Source organism: Periplaneta americana, chromosome 7, assembly GCF_040183065.1.
Source record: "Periplaneta americana isolate PAMFEO1 chromosome 7, P.americana_PAMFEO1_priV1, whole genome shotgun sequence".
NCBI lineage: Eukaryota > Metazoa > Arthropoda > Insecta > Blattodea > Blattidae > Periplaneta > Periplaneta americana.
The window spans coordinates 87,881,817-87,895,813 of NC_091123.1; the positions used below are offsets into that span (position 1 = coordinate 87,881,817).

The window sequence follows — 13,997 nt, forward strand, 5'->3', positions numbered from 1 at the left end:
GTTATGCAATTGACCAGAGAAGAAGGAAGATGAGGGGCGCAAACTGGGTCACCATATTTGTGAGTGACAGTGTTCGAATTGATAAAATTGTAGAGTGGAGGAGGAAATTTCTCGTTCACATACTCATTCTCTTTTTTTCTTTTAAAGTATTATATCAAATATGATTGTAACATTCGATTTTAAAGTTTGTAATAAGTTATTATTATTATTATTATTATTATTATTATTATTATTATTATTATTATTATTATTATTACTATTACTATCACTAGCATCATCTTCATGACCGATATTATCATTACTATCACAATTATCGTCAACATTTTCCTAGCCATAGACAGGGGTTTAATTGGAAAATAAAAATATCTGTACTCAAATAACACTTTAAAATTTCCACGTTCGCTTCTGGAATTGAGAGCCTTTTGTCATTGTCAATAACAATTAGCAAGAATTGATCAGTAACATAGCAACCACGATGAAACAGAAAATTGATGTGTTATAATCATGCTTTCTTTTACATTTGGTTTCAAATTCTGATGTCTTTACTTGCAGTGGTTTAATAAGATACAGGCCTACTAAGAGATAAATTATTACTATTCTGTGCAGCATAATTGAAAGAACACAAGGAATAAAACGGAAGAATTGGTCAGTAAGTAACATAGCCACCATGATGAGACAGCAAATTGATGTGTTATAATCATGCTTTCTTTTACATTTGGTTTCAAATTCTGATGTCTTTACTTGCAGTGGTTTAATAAGATACAGGCCTACTAAGAGATAAATTATTACTATTCTGTGCAGCATAATTGAAAGAACACAAGGAATAAAACGGAAGAATTGGTCAGTAAGTAACATAGCCACCATGATGAGACAGCAAATTGATGTGTTATAATCATGCTTTCTTTTACATATGTTTTCAAATTGTGATGTCTTTACTTGCAGTGGTTTAATGACATACAGGGCTACTAAGAGATAAATTAATTCCATACTGTGCAGCATAATTGAAAGGGCAAAAGGAATAAAACGGAAGAATTGATCAGTAAGTAACATAGCCACCATAATGAGACAGCAAATTGATGTTTTATAATCATTCTTTCCTTTATGTATGGTTTCAAATTGTGATGTCTTTACTTACAGCGGTTTAATAACAAACAGGCATCACTGAAAGGAGACAAGGAATTAAGACGGAAGGCTACTTGATAGATCTGGAGGCTCAGAGCCATTTCGGATACAGGTAACATGTTCTTCTTTAATAATCCTTGGGCACTACAGTCCCTCTTGTCTAATTCAGACGTTTTTAATTTCAAATCGTGAATAATTCGAACTTCTCGCGCGGTCTCACTAATTCCGATAAAACTCCACATAAAAATTGTTTGTAATTGAAATTTGTTCGGCAATTCGAAGTAAAATGCAACGAAATACAATTCCTAAATTATGAATATCAGTCCGCAACATAGCGCGAGCAAACTGTAGCCGTGTATTCAGACGAAGGAGAAGAACCAGAACATCCCGAGAAACCATTGCCTAAAATCAGCCAGGCCATGAACCACATCTAGGAATTTAATGTGCTATGTCAGAGGACAACAGAATGTGAGTGAAACAATTTTACAATCGCTATTAAATAAACTGGAAGAATTTTGCATGAATCAAAGACTGAATGTTGAAATCAAACAAACGAAAATATCAAGTTTTTTTTTTTAATTGAATGTCCTGTACTTCGGTAATATTGTGCAAAATTTTGAATAACAGTTTCGTTCTTACTACATTGCATTGATTTTTATACGAGAGGTCTCCATAAATTTAGTTGGTTGTTTTGAACCATTTATCTGGAAAAAGTTGGTGTATTTAAATGAAAATACCTCTGACGTAGAAAGCAAGAAAACAATTGAAACTTACCTATTTTTTTTAAATCTTGGATAATTAACCAGGTTGGATTGTATTTTCCGTAGTGTCCTAATAACTGCTTAACAACTACACTTCTACAGCATCACAGAATTGAATACACACAGATTCAGTTGTCACCTCTCATTCAGCCATAACTTGTTCCACATTTCTTGGAATTGGGAGTAAGCAGTGCCGTTTAAGGGGATGCGCTACTGAATTTTCTAATTTCTACATTTTAAGAGATAATGTATTGAAATTTTAACAGCATATTATGATCATGATTATGAATTAATCAGGAAAATTTCAATGATCTAAGTCAAGAAATAACTCTTTTAAAAATAAAATTTGAAAATAACACGTTTATTTTTGGAAACCGTTTTTTGGAATCTAAAACAAGAGTTTTCTATGTTTTTTATAGTGCATATTATAGCTGAAACACAGGTTGTGGTAATGGAGCATTGGAATTTAGCATATGAAGAGTAAAATAAAAAAAAACATGACATTTCTTCAAAAACTGTCATTTTTCAGTAGCGCATCCCTTTAAACGCATGAGCGGTCCGGGTGGCCACAAGGGGCCTCTGCTCATAACGGGACTCAAAATTACGACAATAATAATAAATAGGTTTAAAGGTTCAAATCAAATATTCATATTAGGAACAAAATCTTATTCACTGAACAATAATAGTGTGTTTTGTTGCTGCCTGTATCCTGACTGTTCAACATGTGAAAGCAAGAGCAACTCTTAAAGCTGTATGACAGGGGCAGCACTGGCATCCAAATTTCTGAAACTGAAATTAGGCAATATTCACAGAAACAAGTAAACAATGCTCGGCAGAAAAAAGTGGGCAGATTCTCTCCTGCACGGTACGTTTCAAATATCTCGAAATGCGGGACTGTCCTCAAAATGAACACGGTTGCTCACCCTAGCCGCGAACCTTGGGCCCTGATTGACACTGGTCTGTACTGGTCAATGGGGTAGATCTGGCAGCCATGAAACTGATGCTGTGCAGACGAGGCACGTTTTCACCCTCGGGGAACGTCAGGGATATCCGATAGGACAGGGTGGAAGCAACGACCGCACCTTTTTGGCCAGGTTGAGGATGGTGAACGGCAGCTTGTTCTATGTCTGCACCTCGCCCACCCAGCTCTGGAACCAAACAGCACGGTGTCATTTGAGATGGTGGCATACAGGAGTAGACAGGAAGAAGAGAAGATTGATCACGCGGTGCTTACTATAGGCTGAAATTGCTTATGGTGACAATTCAACCATTTTGTGAATGTCTTGTGTATAAGACACAGCCATCTTCTTGGTGTCCAAATAATATTAGCCCTTCAAGAAGATAATCACACTTAGGATGGTATTACACTATCAAAGTTCTTTTGTAAAATGTAAGTGCATATTGTTATTTTTTGTAAAATATATGCCTAACTTGAAACCAATATGGCGGAACGCAAATATCGTTGGACTAGTATTTAGGCCAAAATGCTGATAATGAGGATATGAAGCAAATGTAACGTTATAAAACACAAAACACCATCTACAAAAACAAAAATTAAAGACGAGAAGTGTACATAAAAATAGCAGCAACTATAAGTGCTGTATAGTAGTAATGCACAAGTCTGGGCAAACTGAAAAATATCTTCATACATTCTCAAGTAGTTTATGTAACTTTGCAAGTGCTCGCATTGTAGTTTTTTTTTTTTTTTTTTTGGAAGAATACTTGGAATCCATGGTTTAACCCACAGACGTTTCCTTTTCTGTTTCTTTTTCAGCGATATGCATATTGCAATATTTTGATTATACATCTTGATTACACAACGTATTATTTGTCTTTCGTGTGTTAAATTTATTTTACCTTAGCAGGCTGAAACATGTTAACAAGGTAATATAAAATTTAACACAAGGAAGACAAATAATACTTTTTCCGATTTTGAACTAATTGTAGCCATACAAGCACAGTAGGTCTGCTGTTCATCATTCATTTTTTTTTTTTCATATTTGATATATTTGATATATTTATTTGTCAGTCAACTTTACAATTCACAGTTATGGTGGACCTTCACATTTCTGTTTTTCGATCCACCATCCTTTTAATACATACAACTCTTTTCTATTAATGTATTCTTTGCCGAGTATTTCTTGATTACTTTCTAATGTTCTGTTAAGACTGAATTGCTATATGTCCTTCCCTCTCTATCCTCTTCTATTCTCTCCCTCCTACCTAGGCTGTCTCCCTTCCATTTCTCGCTCACCTATTAAATATTGCATATTCCTTCCTTAATAATTTGCGTTATTTATTTATTTTCTTCTCTACCTTCAAATCCTACCTACTCTTAATCATTATTTTCCAGCTATTTTCTCCTACATTACTTGCTAACTTTTCCGTTTACTCTATTTTACAACACTTATCACTTATTTTTTTCTATCCTCTGTTTATTTATGTATTGATCTCTTTCTCTTCGCATCACTCCTAAATTTCCTATTTTATTATCTCTTTCCATATATTTATTTCTATAACACTCCTACAGTTGTATCCCTGATACTACTCCCAACCCACAACATTGAAAAACATGAAATATCTAATTCACTTAATTACACTTGCAATTTCTCTCTCATTCCACTTCTCATTTATTCAGTTTTTTTTTTCACTTTAATTCTCTTGTATTCATTGTTTGATAGTCTTATCTTATTTTACTATTACACTATCTTCTTACACTTAACACTTTCTTCTCTGTTCCTTTTCTTACACTTTTGCCACCCCTAACTTTCTTGCACTCACTTTTTAGCACTCTTTTTCTTCGCTAATAACCTCTCCACCCGTTCTTATCATGTCTTCTCTTGCATTTCCTCCATTAGTCTTGTCTATGCTCCTGACCTTAGACACTTCCAGCTGTTTCCCTAATTCTTCGTCCGCAGTATTTTGTATATGCCTCACGTTTTGTTTTCCTCCTTGGTTTATTCTGGTCAGCTGTTTCGTACTCGAAGTAGGCGTCAGATATCGACATTGTACATCTCTCGTTTCATTGATATTGAAGTTTTGTGTCGTTTGCATTTTTTCATTCTTCCTAGCGTGCTGCCTTGACATACGCATATTTTCACGTTCATTGAACCTCCGTTTCACTGCGCCTTGATTCACCTGGCTTTGCTAGATTTCAGTCCAAAACTCTGGTTTGTCACAATTCTTTTCGCAGTATTTTTTTTTCATATGTGATAACAAAAAGATTTTATTTTATTTGACTATAAAATGGAGGTTGATGATTCTTGTTCCTTAATTTTGGATTACCTATCTTTGATAAAATATTTTATATCGAGTAACAGGCCTATACTCAAAATCCTACCTTTAATCAGAGAACTTTGATAAAATATTTTATCATAATTCTTTGTCAAAAAATTTGATAGTGTAATACCAGCCTTATTATATTTAGATATGCAAATATAGGAGTATCTAGTGGTTGGGTAAAGGAGAGGAGAAAAGAAGAGACGTCGAAACCAAGAGAGGAGAAGACGGTAGAACAGAATAGAAATAAAGAAAAAGATACTTACTTACTTACAAATGGCTTTTAAGGAACCCGGAGGTTCCTTGCCGCCCTCACATAAGCCCGCTATCGGTCACTATCTTGAGTAAGATTAATCCAGCCCCTACCATCATATCCCACCTTCCTAAAATCCATTTTAATATCATCCTCTCATCTACGCCTTGGCCTTCCCAAAGGTCTTTCCCCTCCGGGCTTCTAACTAACACTCTATACGCATTTATAGATTGACTCATAAGTGCTACATGGCCTGCCCATCTCAAACATAATAAAGAAAAAAACAGGGACAAAAAAGGGATAAACAGAGAGAAGGAGAAAAATAGATAGGAAGAGAGATGGTGAATCAATACCTTATGTTGAATACCGGTTGTGAAATTATTAGGAATTATTACGAATTGGGATCCTCACATAAACGCTCTTGTACAGGATTATCTAGGGCCATCTAGTTGCAGAGGATAAAATTAAAGAAAATGGTCCCAAATACCTTTCATGCATTTCTTAACAGTGCAGTGTTAAGTTATACGTGTATATAGGGCCCGGATTTTTCGAAAATGCATATTTTGAGGGTTAGTGCATATTTTTAGAATTAGTGCAAGTTTCGGCATTTATTTGGTTTATGTATGATCAATTATCTGATATTTCTAAACGAATTGTAAATCTAATAATGAATTTGTATGTCGGACATCCCTTGGCACCAGAATAACCTTCCTATTTCAAGTGAAATGTTATGGGACCATACTTCCAGTCTCACAATACCCATGCAGGTAGATGGACGTTGCAGACCTTTTTCACAAAAGGAATTTCTTACATCCTTTCTCAATTCAGTATCCTCTCAAAGTTTGTGTTGACAGAACCGCAGGTGTTCATTTGTTGACTTGTTTTTCATCTACTAATAGTTTATGCGGTGTTCTGTTAGATTAAACTAAAAATGCCTAAAGATAAGTCCACTAAATTCTTTTTAATTAAACAGTGGATTTCAGGCAATAGTGACTATTCAAGTGACGGCGATGTAGTGTATTATATGCGAGAAAAAAGTTTGAACTAGAACAGCATTCGAAAACAACTGCACATCTCTGGTCAAAACAAAAGGGTAAGAACATGCAACAGGTACTTTTAACTCAGGCGAAATCACGGTTTGAAGTTAGTACATTTTCCGCTGACTTCGTAAAGCTTTTGTATGCAGAACATTCTTCTGCATAAACTAAATAATCCACATCTACGATCGTTTCTTCAAAAATATTGTCTTAATCAGAGGACACGGGATGAATCCACTCTTAGGAAAAATTATTTACTTTCGCTGGATTTAATACGGTCTAATATAGGAGGGAACTGCGTATGGATTTTTGTTGATGAATCAACAGATTCGTGTGGCAGATACATAGCGAACTTCATAGTGGGTAAATTATGTCCAAAAGAACCCAGCAAACCTCATTTACTTTCATGCAAAGTGTTAGAAAAAACCAACCACAGCACAGTTGCAAGATTTGGTTAGTGCATATTGTTTTGTTTTTAGTGCATATTTTCAACATTTTTAGTGCATGTATGTAGGGATTCATGTATGTAGGGTGACCAGATCCCACATCGATAAAAAAAAGGACAAAAAGCTTCAAAAAGGAGGACATTCTTCGAAAAAAGAGGACAGAAAACATATACTTAGATTTAGGTTTAGGCCTATATTATACTTTAAACTACGTCAATATCTATTATATTACAAAATATTTACAGTACAGATTTAAGCGAGAAATATGTAACGCATTTGTCGAGGTATGGAAAATACTTTCCTTTAGGACGGAGTAACGCTTGGAATAAGGTATAGCTGACACTGGTCTGTTAGCGATTTTTTAAAAGCATAGCTACCCTGTCATGTATGTTTCCCGCTCCCACAGGTAACTAACCTAATTGTAGCCTATAGGATTTATATGACGTGAATAAAATTGAACAACTAATGGAAAGTCAGATGTTCAAATTTATGTAACTTTATTTCTATCAGCGCATATCAAACTCAAAAGATCTTGTTTAGTATTATATATAAGGTCTTTGACCAAACTACCTTCCGTATGAGATAATAAAATTCGTGATTTAATCATCTATACAGAGATGATTCCACTGTATGCAACATATTTCTAGCTGTACTGTAGGCCTACATTGATAGCTGTCACCACCCATATTACATAGTTCATACTTCTCGGAGTAGTGTGTTACGGGCCTTATGGCTTGTATCGTAGTTAAGAGTACGTTGATATTTATTTTATTACAAAATAATTATGAGAAAACTTAATAACGGTTTCACAGTTACATACCTACATATTAAAAGTGGACAGAAAATATATTTTTAGATTTATATTCGCATGTCGAACTCTTGATTTAATTGATACCTCTGAGCAACGACCATAACAAGGAGGAGGAAAGAGAGTTATGATCGTTGGCAAAGAGTATATTCAGTCGATGCTGCTGTCACCTACAGACAAAACACTTGAACAAAAAAAAGAGTCAAATCAGATAATTAAATAATATCAGGCATACAAGTTACGAAAAGTAGGACATTTCTTGATTAAGAAAAAACCGGATCCCGGAAAAATACCAAAAAAGGAGGGCATGTCTGGACAAAAGAGAAGGTCTGGTCACCCTACATATATGGGATAATAGCAGTGGAATATATTACGACTATGGACACCGTGCAAGCTCCTCTGGTGGCGACTGTTGTTACTAACTGCAGGACAGCAGCGATAGAGGTGTGCTTGAAGCGTATGAATATACTTAACATCTCAGGTTAAATGATTAGAAATATGGATGATCCTAAAAAGCGGAAAGGTAACGCAAATTGCTGTGTTCTTGAGTGTAGTAATGCTTATAGGAACACACCAACCGATATTGTTTTTATTCATTCCCAAAACAGAAAACTGAAGCGCAACGACGCTAATTGTGGATCCGTGCAGTACGCAGACGAAAGTAAATAAGGCTGCACTGCTTGTAATCATAGTATTATTACATACTATGCCTGATATAAAAAATAGAATGTATATAGTATTAAGTTTATAAATAACCATTAAGTTAACAACGACAGGAATTTATCATTTAAAATTCAAAAAGTACATAATTACTGCGTTCTTTACATATATATTATGTATAATATTAGCAACAATAAATAATAATATACTTATTTTTAAATGTATTCATATCGATATTTAATTCTTGATTTCAAGTGCTGATGGTTCACCTTGGAAACCAACACCCGCAGCAAGAATTTGCGGTATTCATTTTATTGGGAACGAGATCAGAACGCCCCCAAAACTAGCATACTGTTCCCAGTATTTTTATAAAAGATTACAAGAAAAGGACTGCCTCATCTCAACTAGCTCCGGAAAGGTACGAAAGAGACGCATAAAGAAGAAGAAAAGATGAAAATTTAAGTTTTATGGAAGGCGAATGCTCAACAAGTGTTATTTCGAAAAATGAAGTAGCCATACAGGCAGAAGTAATGAAACCATTCTTAGTGATTTTGTTTTTTCTTTCACAATTGAATTGTGTGAATTGTCTACTCAAGTGTCTATTCCATTACATGCCGAACTGAAGTCACATAAGAAATGTTATGACAAGCGTTCAGGAACAGATGATATGTTTAATGAAATGCAAAGTTTCCGAAATTATTCTACAATAAAATATGAGACAGAACTACCAGACTTAATGGGAGTGACATTTGTGGTTTCGAATATATTGTTAAAATTGCTGCGAACTGAAACACAATCATACCCGTAGAATCATAATAAGAAATATTTCCAATTTTATCATTTAACCCAAAAATAGCTACCATAGATAGTCGAAACGCCCCAAGATGTGGACCATACATATTATTTTTGCCATTTTTATTAGTGTATTTCACATCCAAAGCTTTCGAAAAATTCAGTCCAAGAGTAAGATTAGTAAATAAAATCGTCTACTCATATTTTCCAATTAAAATGAAAACTGGATTGTCGTATTCTGCTATGAGGGTGATGTACGGAGTTAATCGTACAATTATAATTATAATGTATTTTTACTGCCACTTTAATGTTGTGGACATCCACAATGGTTACTGTAATTTTGGGTTTTGGCCTAGCAGAGAAAGTATGCTTGCAATATTGAAAAATGTAGAGTGACAATTAATTGTTCAGAAGTGGAACAGCCACCCAATGTGGATCAGATGGTGGCCTTCAAATCTAAATGCTACCAAGGGAGATCGAATGACACATTCATAACAACTGATTGCGGATTATTGACTCTAAAGGTGGTGATGAAGTCCGATAAAGGGATCATTGTTGTTACTCCACCGTATCTGCGCGATGGTAAATTAACAGCTGAAGAAGTCGAAACTACTTACAGCGTTGCCAGTGTTCGAATTCATGTTGAAAGGTGCATTCAGCGAATTAAAATATACAGTATAACATTTTACACAAACTATCAATTGAACTGCTTCCGCATGTTGATCTTGTTGTTTATTCAACTGTCCAAAGAGAAGTCTGAACCTCATAAGTGATACCAACAAGGCACCACTTATGAGGCAACTAGACCAGAATATCATGGGGTAGAGTGGCCAGTTCCTTTTCCCTTCCATTGCATATATAGCCGACTAGCTACAAATTACACTAGTCAGACTTCATATGCATACAAACAATTGTTCTTCCTCTGACACATATCGTCAAGTGAGATGTACAGCCTGATAACAGATGTATATATTAGCCAGAACCTCAATCGGAAGTAGTATGTTGATGATATTGTTCATTATGTGTTGCGTTTTAGAGAATTTGCAGTCGCCCATTGTTCAGGAAGTGTAATTAAGACTACTTTTAGAATTAAATCACATTAATACGTAATTTATAGAGACATTATACACACAAATATTACACACGTCATGACATAAAATATAAGTATATTAATGTTTTCGTAATATGACTGTTCACCCTCATTCAATGGTCTGAAATATGATTTAAATGCCAAACAACTTCACTGATATTTCAGGAACTTTGTAGTTACATTTTTACACTCCTCTAGCAGTACTGAACTTTCCACTGAGTCTATAAAATAATTAAAGACTGGAGATTGCTGGGTTTGCAGTGAAAGACCTGCCCTTGGGCAGAACACTATGAATCAATGAACCCATTCTTACTAATATTACAACATTTTATCGGCAGAAAGCCGCATGTAATTTCTATATCACACACGACTAGTGAATGACTGCGAGCCTGTAGTTAATTAGGAATGGAGACACTGCGCGGCGCCACCAGTACGATTTTAAGACCCATGCACGGTCCCTATAATCTTGCAGGAAAAAAAAACAAGTCGTACTGTTACTGGTGCTTCTTATGACGCCTATTGCAGACACATATTTATGAAGGGAGTCATTATGACAGTCATTTATCTTTATAAGTTTTAGTGTTTAATCAAAGTTAATAACACTTAAATCAATTCAACGTCAAATCTGGGTGCTGCACTAAAGGAGCGGCATGTAAATAATCCATTTTGTGGCCTCAACGAATTTTAAATACAAATACAGTATAGGCACAAAGGTTTCTGTTTAACTTCCATTTGCTTGTTTTTAATAAGAGTGTGAATGCACTCATTTTATTTCCTACTTGACACTATTCACAGCATCCATGGATACTCATGGCTTAAAAAAAATGGATTGAGTGATTGATTGATTGATTGATTGACTGACTGACTCATTGCAGGAGGAAATAAAAGCGGGGGAAGGGAAACGAGGGAAAGAAGAAAAAGAACATAAAAATGTTACAAGAATCCAGCTGAGCAGAGAGAAGGCAGAAGGGCAAAAGGTAAAGAAAAAATCGGGTATAAGAAGAAAAGAGAAGCAGTGCAGAAGGATGACAGAGGGGCATAAAGACAAACCATGAGCGGCTATAAGATCGAAACAAAACCAGCTCAAAAAGGTGGCAAATGGGCATCAAGCAAAAAAAAGGGCGGTTTTAAGAACAAAAGAAAAGCACCGCAGAAGGACGGCAGAAGAGCATAAAGGAAAACAAGGGGGGATTTAAGAACAAAAGAGAAGCAGAGCAGAAGGATGGCAGAGGGACATAAAGAAAAAAACAAGGGCGGCTATGAGATCAAAAGAGAAGCAGAGCTGAAGCATGGTAGAGGAGCATAAAGAAAAAAAAAACAATGGCGGGTATAAGATCAAATAACAAGCACAGCAAAAGCATGGCAGAGGGGCATAAAGAAAAAAACAACAATGCCGCTATAACATCAAAGGAGAAGCAGAGCAGAAAGATGGCACAGGGGCATAAAGAAAAAAATGGCGGCTATAAGGTGAACAGAGAAGCAGAGCAGAAGTATGGCAGAGGGGCATAAAGAAAAAAATGCGGGTTTAAGTTCAAATGAGAAGCAGAACAGAAGAATGACAGAGGGGCATAAAGAAAAAAAACAATGGTGGCTTTATGATCAAATGAGAAGCAGAACATAAGAATGACAGAGGGGCATGAAGAAAAAAAAGAAGCGGCTTTAAGATCAAATGAGAAGCAGAGCAGAAGGATGGCAGAGGGGCATAAAGAGAAAAAAAATGGCGGCTTCAAGATCAAAAGAGAAGCAGAGCAGAAGGATGGCAGAGGGGCATAAAGAGAAAAAAAATGGCGGCTTTAAGATGAAATGAGAAGCAGAGCAGAAGGATGGCAGAGGGGCATAAAGAAAGAAGAAACAATGGTGGCTTTAAGATCAAATGAGAAGCAGAACAGAAGAATGGCAGAGTGGCATAAAGAAAAAAAAGCGGCTTTAGGATCAAATGAGAAGCAGAACAGAAGAATGGCAGAGAGGCATAAAGAAAAAAAAACAATGGTGGCTTTAAGATCAAATGAGAGCAGAACAGAAGAATGACAGAGGGGCATAAAGAAAAAAAAGCGGCTTTAAGATCAAATGAGAAGCAGAGCAGAAGGACGGCAGAGGGGCATAAAGAGAAAAAAACAATGGCGGCTTTAAGATCAAAAGAGAAGCAGAGCAGAAGGATGGCAGAGGGGCATAAAGAAAAAAAATGGCGGCTTTAAGATGAAATGAGAAGCAGAGCAGAAGGATGGCAGAGGGGCATAAAGAAAAAAAACAATGGCGGCTTTAAGATCAAATGAGAAGCAGAACAGAAGAATGACAGAGGGGCATAAAGAAAAAAAAAGCGGCTTTAAGATCAAATGAGAAGCAGAGCAGAAGGACGGCAGAGGGGCATAAAGAGAAAAAAACAATGGCGGCTTTAAGATCAAAAGAGAAGCAGAGCAGAAGGATGGCAGAGGGGCATAAAGAGAAAAAATGGCGGCTTTAAGATAAAATGAGAAGCAGAGCAAAAGGATGGCAGAGGGGCATAAAGAAAAAAAAACAATGGTGGCTTTAAGTTCAAATGAGAAGCAGAACAGAAGAATGACAGAGGGGCATAAAGAAAAAAAAACAATGGTGGCTTTAAGATCAAATGAGAAGCAGAACAGAAGGATGGCAGAGGGGCATAAAGAAAAAAAAAACAATGGTGGCTTTAAGATCAAATGAGAAACAGAACAGAAAGATGGCAGAGGGTCATAAAGAAAAAAAAAACAATGGCGGCTTTAAGATCAAATGAGAAGCAGAACAGAAGGATGGCAGAGGGCCATAAAGAAAAAAAAATGGTGGCTTTAAAATCAAATCAGAAGCACAACAGAAGAATGACACAGGGGCATAAAGAAAAAGAATAATGTTGGCTTTAAGATCAAATGAGAAATAGAACAGAAGGATGGCAGAGGGGCATTAAGAAAAAAAACAATGGCGGCTTTAAGATCAAATGAGAAGCAGAACAGAAGAATGACAGAGAGGCGTAAAGAAAAAAAAAACAATGGCGGCTTTAAGATCAAATGAGAAGCAGAACAGAAGGATGGCAGAGGGGCATAAAGAAAAAAAACAATGTTGGCTTTAAAATCAAATGAGAAGCAGAACAGAAGAATGACAGAGAGGCATAAAGAAAAAAAAACCATGGTGGCTTAAAGATCAAATGAGAAGCAGAACTGAAGGATGGCAGAGGGGCATAAAGAAAAAAAAAACAATGGTAGCTTTAAGATCAAATGAGAAACAGAACAGAAGGATGGCAGAGGGGCATAAAGAAAAAAAAGCGGCTTTAAGATCAAATGAGAAGCAGAAAAAAAGAATGACAGAGGGGCATAAAGAAAAAAAACAGTGGCGGCTTTAAGATCAAATGAGAAGCAGAAGAGAAGGATGGGAGTGGGGCATAAAGAAAAAAAAACAATGGTGGTTTTAAGATCAAATGAGAAGCAGAATAGAAGGCTGTCAGAGGGGCATAAAGAAAAAAAATGGCGGCTTTAAGATCAAATGAGAAGCAGAACAGAAGGATGGCAGTGGGGCATAAAGAAAAAAAAACAATGGTGGCTTAAAGATCAAATGAGAAACAGAACAGAAGGATGGCAGAGGGGCATAAAGAAAAAAAAAACAATGGTAGCTTTAAGATCAAATGAGAAACAGAACAGAAGGACGGCAGAGGGGCATAAAGAAAAAAAAGCGGCTTTAAGATCAAATGAGAAGCAGAACAGAAGAATGACAGAGGGGCATAAAGAAAAAAAAAAGCGGCTTTA

At 35.9% G+C, this 13,997-nt stretch overlaps 1 long non-coding RNA gene across 1 annotated transcript; it reads left to right on the forward strand.

Moving 5' to 3' along the window:
- Nucleotides 1-744: 744 nt before the first annotated feature.
- On the forward strand, nucleotides 745-12,226 carry LOC138703267 (uncharacterized). The gene is made up of 4 exons (XR_011333022.1): nucleotides 745-844; nucleotides 943-1,039; nucleotides 1,138-1,234; nucleotides 8,622-12,226. It is a non-coding gene; the product is annotated as an uncharacterized lncRNA (long non-coding RNA).
- The last annotated feature ends 1,771 nt before the right edge of the window (nucleotides 12,227-13,997 follow it).